Consider the following 10,766-nt stretch of genomic DNA (forward strand, 5'->3'; position numbering starts at 1 on the left):
ACAGCTCAGTATAGAGGGTACGGAATGTAATTTTACGTACACCTAACAGCTCAGTATAGAGGGTACGGAATGTAACTTTACGTACACCTAACAGCTCAGTAAAGAGGGAACGGAATGTAACTTTACGTACACCTAACAGCTCAGTATAGAGGGTACGGAATGTAATTTTACGTATACCTTACAGCTCAGTATAGATGGTACGGACTGTAATTTTACGTATACCTTACAGCTCAGTATAGAGGGTACGGAATGTAATTTTACGTACACCTAACAGCTCAGTATAGAGGGTACGGAATGTAATTTTACGTACGCCTCACAGCTCAGTATAGAGGGCACGGAATGTATTTTTACGTACACCTCACAGCTCAGTATAGAGGGTAAGGAATGTAAATTTACGTACACCTAACAGTTCAGTATAGAGGGTACGGATGCGTTTTCACTGTTCAATTAATTATTCTCAAATGATGCCTACCATCATAAAGATATCCGCGGATGACGTATATATAGTACATATAGTACTGCGCTAAAACAAAGTTTTCAGTAGCCAATTGTGCGCATGCGTCGTATTAAACGATACCGATAGCGAACATTCCAACGCTGAGCACAAGAAAAAATGATATCTTGAACGACGTTCCAGTGCATTTCGGGAGTAATGGAGCCATCACTTCCAGGGATACCCTGTCACAGTTGACATCATTGCACGCCGTCATGGACAGAACGTCAACATAGATATCGCCAACTAATAAGCACGTTAGACTACCGTTAACCGAGTTTCCGAGTACCGTTACAGCATCACTCAGAGAGGTGCCAGGAACGTTGGGATCGTTAAGGTCAAAGTCCCATTTTTGTACAAGTATAATGTTTACATTGAACTCCGGGGTAGTTTTTGGTTCCTGATGAAAGCCATACCAAGCAAGTCCCTTTGCTGCCCATTTCTGCTTCAAAGCAACAGCATCGACTATTTTGCCGGCAAAATCGTCAGGATTGCGTTCCATAGACGCCTTCTTCCTTACAACAATCTTTGCACGCGCTAACCTGTTGTCGGTCAAACTAATATCTGTTGTTATTTGGTGAAGACAGCCAGACATCAATTCCCAAAAACTCTTCATTGTGTCTACAAATGCATCAACGAATCCACCTTTGATTGTCCAAAAAATCCTCATTTGGTCACTGAAGCTGAGAGAACAGAATCCAGGTAGAGAGGAGTAACACTTGGAATGCGAGGCGAACGCCACGTCCTTAATAGATGCGCATGTGACGGTAAGGCTTTCCCAGGGTCGTAATAAGGTCACCAGCTCGATTTGAAGACATTTTCTGACGGTAGCAATCCAGGCTTGTCCATCAACCGAAAATGACGATTGATAGTCATTATACAGATCGCAAAAATTCTTGGCAAGTGTTAAAGCGTTTGATGCACTTGAGCCTGGACATGGATATCGTTTCTGTAGACAATCCTTATACCAGGAACAATCCGTCCCGCTTGGACTGAAGCATCGGGATGGTAGCGGTGTTAATGATTGTGTGTTGTGGTTGGCAACGGCAGTGTTTGGATCACAAGAACACAAGTCTCTCACATTAGGACCGTCACAGTCATCGTAGACTTCACACATACATTGGTAGTAACAATAGTAAGAGTTGTCTTGGCAGCCCTTCGTTTGGTGTGACTTTGCCTCGATATATGTATCAGTAAGACAAGTGGCCCATTGGTAGCCATCATAATGTCCAAGCTTCAAACATTCTGTATCACCAAGGCCATCGTACGCGCTACAACGTCCAGACACAGTTGTGGTGACTTCACACAGAGCCAAGAGAAGGACAACTCTCGCTGCGATCATGATAGGGCTGTAACCAATGCAGTAAATGGTTTGACTAATGTCCGATTGCCGATCTTTTATAAAGGGCCTGATCAATATTTATGACAAATGTAAAATGGTGTTTTTTATGATTTTATAAAGTTTGCTGCTTAGCGTGTGGTCCTGTCTTAAAGGATTAATGGCTTACCTGGTCGTGGAAGGAAGGGTTCTAGAATGACTGATAATATCCATATAAATCAATAGACGCATGCTTTTGATGACCGGATTTGGTATTTCGTGTCCTCATTGTTAACATATTGATATAAGAAATCACCGATATTTTTCATAAGTTTCAAAGCAAAAACATACCCGTCTTGGAATCCGACCACAACTAAATGTGAAACATTCTCTTGGTTGGACAAATTTTATTTAAAATTAGTCAAGGTAGAATAAATAAAAAAAGACAATGCCAATAGACAAGAACACAATCTGAACTCAAATTTGATGAAATGTTTACATTACACCAAGGAGACACAAAATCAAAAGATTTAATACACCCTTGCAAAACTTGGAAACGAAATCATGTATTCCCTTAGAAGCAAAAGTATGCTAATACACTTACATATATTGGGTTCGTGTCTGTTTTACATGTAATTATTTACTTAAAGTATTGATTTTGTAACTTCAAGGAGCATATTACTTTTGCCTGCGTTATTTACTGATTTATTCCAAAACGAAGTCGTTTATCTTAATGTCCTTGGAATATGGACCAGGAAGAGCGGTTTAGCGAACTACCAGTGATTCCATACATAGACGACACTGAAACTCAAAATCGATATGACAAAAGGATCGAGGAGGCATGAAAACCACAGATAAAACGCAATGTACCTCCACACAAAACCGGAAGTGAAATACAATGTAGTAGGCTCTGGAAAGGTAAGGATTCTCTACACGAGATGTGGCGCCCATATGTGCAGTTCACAACCATCTTACATCAAGTGAACCAAGTATTACATCAATGTAGACACTGATGTCATATTAGAAAATCAAGTCACGATGACCGTTGGTAATAAGCGTAAATTAACGGCATTTTAAAGTTATGACTGGTTACTGACTTGGGTGTTGTTTACTAAAAAAGTATCCTTTGATTCAAATATCATTTAAGCCGGCTTTCATCTTCTTTACCTGATAAAAAAGCTCATAGCTTCTTTACCGGATTCTAAAGTTGATAGCTTCTTTACTCGATTATAAAGTTCATAGCTTCTTTGCCCGATTATAAAGTTCATAGCTTCTTTACCCTATCATAAAGTTCATAGCTTCTTTAACTGCTGATAAAGTTCATAGCTTCTTTACCCGATCATAAAGTTCATAGCTTCTTACCATATGATAAAGTTCATAGCTTCTTACCAGATGATAAAGTTCATAGCTTCTTACCAGATGATAAAGTTCATAGCTTCTTACCAGATGATAAAGTTCAAAGCTTTTTTACCTGATCATAAAGTTCATAGCTTCTTACCAGATGATAAAGTTCATAGCTTCTTTACCCTATCATAAAGTTCATAGCTTCTTTAACCGCTGATGAGGTTCATAGCTTCTTTACCTGATTATAAAGTTCATAGCTTCTTACCAGATGATAAAGTTCATAGCTTCTTTACCCTATCATAAAGTTCATAGCTTCTTTAACTGCTGATAAAGTTCATAACTTCTTTACCCGATCATAAAGTTCATAGCTTCTTTACCATATGATACAATGTATATAGCTCCTTTACCTGATGATAAAGTTCAAAGCTTCTTACCAGATGATAAAGTTCAAAGCTTCTTACCAGATGATAAAGTTCATAGCTTCTTACCAGATGATAAAGTTCAAAGCTTTTTTACCCGATCATAAAGTTCATAGCTTCTTACCAGATGATAAAGTTCATAGCTTCTTTACCCTATCATAAAGTTCATAGCTTCTTTAACCGCTGATGAGGTTCATAGCTTCTTTACCTGATTATAAAGTTCATAGCTTCTTTACCCGATCATAAAGTTTATAGCTTCTTTACCAGATGATAAAATTTATAGCGTCTTTACCTGATGATAAAGTTCAAAGCTTCTTACCAGATGATAAAGTTCATAGTTTCTTACCAGATGATAAAGTTCAAAGCTTCTTACCAGATGATAAAGTTCAAAGATTCTTTCTTTACCTGATCATAAAGTTCATAGCTTCTTTACCTGATGATAAAGTTCATAGTTTCTTTACCCGATCATAAAGTTCATAGCTTCTTACCAGATGATAAAGTTCAAAGCTTCTTTACCTGATGATAAAGTTCATAGCTTCTTACCAGATGATAAGTTCAAAGATTCTTTCTTTACCTGATCATAAAGTTCATAGCTTCTTTACCCGATCATAAAGTTCATAGCTTCTTTACCTGATGATAAAGTTCATAGTTTATTTACCCGATCATAAAGTTCATAGTTTCTTACCAGATGATAAAGTTCAAAGCTTCTTTACCTGATGATAAAGTGCATAGCTGCTTTACCTGATGATAAAGTTCATAGTTTCTTACCAGATGATAAAGTTCAAAGATTCTTTCTTTACCTGATGATAAAGTTCATAGTTTCTTTACCCGATCATAAAGTTCATAGCTTCTTTAACCGATCATCAAGTTCATAGCTTTACCTGATGATAAAGTTCATAGCTTTTTACCCGATTATAAAGCTCGTAGCTTCTTATCCGATAATAAATCCCATAGCTTCTTTACCCGATAATAAAGCTTATAGCTTGAATATCTGAAAACAAGCTTATAACTTGTTTAGCTGACAAATAAACACCGCCATGTAAAGGATTGGTGCCATATTTGGCCTTTGTTACGGCGCCTCACCGATACGTTTTTTAAGGGGGAAAAGGGATATTCCCGATTTAAGGTCTATTAATGTATCTAGTCTTTATGAGGAATCATTAGGTTGATGATTATACTGAAGAAAAATATCAATGATAAAGTGGGTCAATAACAAAAAGTAGGTCACAATGACTCATTTCCCATAAAGTTGATTTTGCTGATTTTTGCTATATTTACGTTTCAATTAATTGAATATATCAAAAACAAAATGTCTTATCCAAACCATAACTAATACTCCAGGAATATTGAATAAATATTTGTGCTTAGTAGTGTATGGAATGTATAAAACTAGTTTAGTTAAATAATCAGGGAAAAGAGGCTCATTGCGTGTATTTCTGATTGCTTCTCACCTAGCCAACATTTGAAATATACCCAGTGTCACCTGGCCAACATTGCAATCTTAACAAACTGAGTGAACCTCAGTTATAGTCTGTTTCAGATATACTAAACTCTATTATAATATTTCTATGTATACAGGTACAGGTAGATTTTAGGTAGGTAATACTGCTCACACTATTAAGCCTGTTTATCATGAATTTGAAAATATAGTCATTTTACCATGGCCAATGCACAAGTACAGGTTGACTTTTTAGAGAATGGTAGAGGTGGCTAGTACCTACTACATGCTGGCTACAAATTTTCTATACGGACAAGACGGGATAACCGTGTTCATTGGAGATGTGTTTTACGGCAGTGTCAAGCAACATTTACAACCCTGGATAACATTCCAGTTGTATTTGGGCACCAACATCACAACCATCCTCCTGGTACTATTTCGCTAGCAGCTGACTCATTTATTGTAAATGTTAAAAAGCGTTGTCGAGATGAAGTCAATGCTATCCCGGCAATATTTGAAGAGGAACTTGGCAATCTCCGTGACAGAGACTATGATGATGATGTTGAGGACATGATAAAAAAATACCAACATTTGAAAGTTGCAAGTCCGCATTATACAGGAGTAGAGCTAAAGTCTAAACAGATCGCAGCCTCTATAATAATTATATGGTTCAAATTCTTCTAATTTCAGAAATGTTTTGCATGTATGTTTTCCATTCGGTAAAGGTAAGAAGAGCTGCTGTCCTACCCTTGATTCCGACCCGACAATTGGAGGACGTTTGGTTCAATGCTCTTGATGACAATGAGGACAACAGCCCAGAGGTTATCCGTTTCAAGGACTATGTCACAGAAACGTGGGTGGAAGGACAGCAGCTGGATCTGTGGACACCGGGTCTCGTACAACTAACCACGTAGAAGTATGGCACAGTAAAGTAAACAGGATGTGCAAGCATGCACACCCGAACATTTATGCGATTGTAAAGTTGCTCCAGAAATTACAGGCTGCTGACGAGGTTAGGATGATTCAACTGTCTGCTGGAGGAAAATCACGACCAAGCACCTAATATTTTAATATTTTTTCTGTTGTAATAGGTATAATACAATTACTTTGCTATATTTTTATATATGTTAGTGCTATATAAAAAACGCATGTAATGAGTATGTATTTCATAGTATTTATGTTTGAATGTTTGGTAAATAAATAAATAATCAGGAACATATTATATAGTCTCAAGTTATCTACTTTTATGAGTTTGACTATAGCGATTACCTGTAATTAAGGCTATTGTTCTGCACTCAACACTAGTCTTACCTGGCCAACATGAAAATCTTACCTGTAGGTAACAAAAATACCAAATGTTGGCTAGGTGAGAAGACACCGTATTTCTGCACAAGACATTAGTATAACTGTGACTAATCATCCTATTTGATTGCATCATTCACACACGATTCGAAATCCAAGTGATGATTTCGATTTAAATAAAAAATAATCAGACTTTTAGTACATCACATGATAATTTCTAGGATAGCTATTGGATAACAACCCTTGTTCTATTTGGTATAGTAAGAATCCGCCCTTGACAACGGGAACTATACCTGGAGACGGGCACTACACCTTTTTTTGGACCGCTGAGACTGCGGGAAAAGTAGCGTGACGCTAAGAGTTGCGCCCCTTCTCATAGGGGGCGCTGTACATATCCTACTTTCACTTCATTGTTGTCGTCTGCCAAAATGGCTTCGAATTTCGGGACCAGGGATGCCGATTGCTTCGCAGAGGCCCAGCAATGCATAAAGACGAAGCAGGCGACACAATTTGACGTCGCAGTCCTTAAAGACTTCCTACTGGAAAGGGGAACCGTATGTGACCTGGCGGTGACTCAATCCAGTGAATTGAATACGCAACAAAAAAGGAGAGATCTACTCAAAAAAATATCGTATTGCCATTCGTTGTTAATTATTAAATATTTTATCAATAAAGTTCCTCATGTTTGTCTTTTTATTGTCAAATGACAGCCATGTGATGTACTAAATCTATTATGACCCTTTCCCTCGGGAACAGTGCTCTTATAGTGTTGTCTTTGTGTCTCCCATGTTCCTCGTTATCTTTGCTTTTGTTCCGATGTTCCAAAGGGGAACCATATGTGACCTAGCGGTGACTCAATCCAGTGAATTGAATACGCAACAAAAAAGGAGAGATCTACTCAAAAAAATATCGTATTGCCATTTGTTGTTAATTATTAAATATTTTATCAATAAAGTTCCTCATGTTTGTCTTTTTATTGTCAAATGACAGCCATGTGATGTACTAAATCTATTATGACCCTTTCCCTCGGGAACAGCGCTCTTATAGTGTTGTCTTTGTGTCTCCCATGTTCCTCGTTATCTTTGCTTTTGTTCCGATGTTCCATCGGTCCATGCTGTTGTCTTTCCTTTTGTTTTAGTGTTGCCTCGGTTCATGTTCATGCTATTTCCTTTTGTTTTAGTGTTGCCTCGGTTCATGTTCATGCTATTTCCTTTTGTTTTAGTGTTGCCTCGGTTCATGTTCATGCTATTTCCTTTTGTTTTAGTGTTGCCTCGGTTCATGTTCATGCTATTTCCTTTTGTTTTAGTGTTGCCTCGGTTCATGTTCATGCTATTTCCTTTTGTTTTAGTGTTGCCTCGGTTCATGTTCATGCTATTTCCTTTTGTTTTAGTGTTGCCTCGGTTCATGTTCATGCTATTTCCTTTTGTTTTAGTGTTGCCTCGGTTCATGTTCATGCTATTTCCTTTTGTTTTAGTGTTGCCTCGGTTCATGTTCATGCTATTTCCTTTTGTTTTAGTGTTGCCTCGGTTCATGTTCATGCTATTTCCTTTTGTTTTAGTGTTGCCTCGGTTCATGTTCATAATTTTTCCTTTTGTTTTAGTGTTGCCTCGGTTCATGTTCATGCTTTTTCCTTTTGTTTCGGCGTCTCCCGAGTAAGTGGTTTTATCATTGAAAAATTGTGGCCAATGCCTTCGCTTATGATTTTTTTTTGCTTTATAATCATTTCTTATTTTATTTTACTTATTTATTTTTTACTTTTTTGAAATACAGTTTGTTAAAAAAAAATACAGAAGAAACAAGCCAATGTACTTTTGCTATGCATACACACAGCACTTTATTGATAAAGGTAATACGTGTAATAGCAGGAGATATAACCCACTAGACAGATAATATGTGTTACAGGTGGGAGATATAACCCATTAGACACGTAATATGTGTAACTGTCGGGAGATATACCCACTAGTGACTGTCACAGTGTGCTGTATATACACTTACAACAGTAAATTAAATACTTACATATCATATTCAGAAATCATACAGAATGAATAGATAACGCATTGTACAGAGAATGAATTACATTAGATACAACTATGTATACCTAAACATGAAAACCTAACTGTATCAATTTGAAGAATCGAAGGACGTAGGAAGCAAATAGTTTAAAACGAATGTATTGAGCAAACAAAAATGACACGTTAAAAGAAAGCTGTTCCTTTGAGTGGAAGTACCTATTTGCAAGAGAAAAAAAAACAGATAAAATTTGGCCATGGAGTGACAGCAAAGCAAAGGTAACCGCCAAAGCATGAGGTTAAACAACTACTGAAGACAAATGGTCCAACCCTGGAAAAATACTATCTTAAGCCACACTGTATATTTTTAGAACTTTAAAATTACAAAGATGCATATCAGTAACTATCATAGAATTACAAGGGCTATTATAAGTGATATCATATCAGAAGTGAAGGAGATAAAGGGATGCAATGCTTTATAAATGCTGTATTACATCATGTTATATTTAAATATCTTCACCCAATACAATGGATATAATACCTGGTAGCACAATATGATTTAGTGTTAGGTTGAGATATCGTACCAGAAAAAAACAACGTTTCGTGTTATTAATGTTAAATGATTGTCAATAAACAAACATTAAAATACCAAAACATTAAGGAACATTGAGAGCATGCTGCAATACAAAGAATATATGCTGGATTCACATTCCAGAAAGCTTCGGTAATTAAAAACTTAGTTCTGATACAATATAGATATATAAAGGGAACCATTGGAAGATTGATTTTCTGTGGTCTCCAATTTCAGGTACATGTACTTACAAAATTGATCAATTTTGCACATTTCAAGTCTAGTGCCCGTAGCATGCTATAGAATGGACTGGTCAATTTGTTACTAATTTAATGGATTGTATTATTTGTTGGAAAATGTCACGAAAAAAACAATATAATTAATAACTTTAAGAATGTAAATCATTTCATTTTTAGAGCTTTGTTTAATGAAAAGTCATTTAAACATTTACAAGTATCAGGTTTTTCAGCAAAATACACCAAGACATTCAATCAAGTGTTTAATGCTTTCGAAAACATTTTTTTTTTTCAACATTTGATAGTTAAGTTCTTGAAGTCGTTGAGCATATATACATATTATGTACACATATATATACACAGTGATTTTGTATTAAACATTCCAAAAAATATCAAAAATAAAAAATCTTGAAAACCGAAATTTGACATTATAACTTGTTTATATTACAACTAGATAGACATGTAATATTATTGATATTGCATAAGTAATTAATTATAACAGGACATTGATTTTACAGAGGTCAGTGAAAGTGAGTTCAAATACATACTAGTTGTCAGTGCAGCTGTGATACTTTAAGTATAAAACCCTCAACCATAAAATTGGTACACTAATTGTTTTTGGGAAAGTACATTGATTATGACTATGTCTTCTTACAAATCGACGTCCCTAATATGTTTACCTTAAATAGAAAATAGTATCACAGAAAAAAAGTGTTTTTCTATTATGACAAATATACATATATACATGAGTATAGCATGCTTAGCTGAATTAATCAAATACAATCATTCAAAACTGACAAACAAGGGATTACCTTTGGTATGATTGACGGTAGGGACTACAGTACACAGGTAATTAGCCAGCAGGTGATGTGTGTATATTGGTGATTTTATCTTATAGTATAGCTTCAGTGAGTTTATCTTATAGTAAAGCTTCAGTGAGTTTATCCTATAGTATAGCTTCAGTGGGTTTATCCTATAGTACAGCTTCAGTGGGTTTATCCTATAGTATAGCTTCAGGGAGTTTATCCTATAGTATAGCTTCAGTGAGTTTATACTATAGTATAGCCTCAGTGAGTTTATCCTATAGTATAGCTTCAGTGAGTTTATCCTATAGTACAGCTTCAGTGAGTTTAACCTATAGTATAGCCTCAGTGAGTTTATCCTATAATATAGCTTCAGTGAGTTTATCCTATAGTATAGCTTCAGTGGGTTTATCCTATAGGATAGCTTCAGTGAGTTTATCTTATAGTATAGCTTCAGTGGGTTTATCCTATAGTACAGCTTCAGTGGGTTTATCCTATAGTATAGCTTCACTGAGTTTATCTTATAGTATAGCCTCAGTGAGTTTATCCTATAGTTTAGCTTCAGTGAGTTTATCCTATAGTATAGCCTCAGTGAGTTTATCCTATAGTTTAGCTTCAGTGAGTTTATCCTATAGTATAGCCTCAGTGAGTTTATCCTATAATATAGCTTCAGTGAGTTTATCCTATAGTATAGCCTCAGTGAGTTTATCCTATAATATAGCTTCAGTGAGTTTATCCTATAGTATAGCTTCAGTGAGTTTATACTATAGTATAGCCTCAGTGAGTTTATCCTATAGTATAGCTTCAGTGGGTTTATCCTATAGGATAGCTTC

Source organism: Mizuhopecten yessoensis, unplaced genomic scaffold, assembly GCF_002113885.1.
Source record: "Mizuhopecten yessoensis strain PY_sf001 unplaced genomic scaffold, ASM211388v2 scaffold7491, whole genome shotgun sequence".
NCBI lineage: Eukaryota > Metazoa > Mollusca > Bivalvia > Pectinida > Pectinidae > Mizuhopecten > Mizuhopecten yessoensis.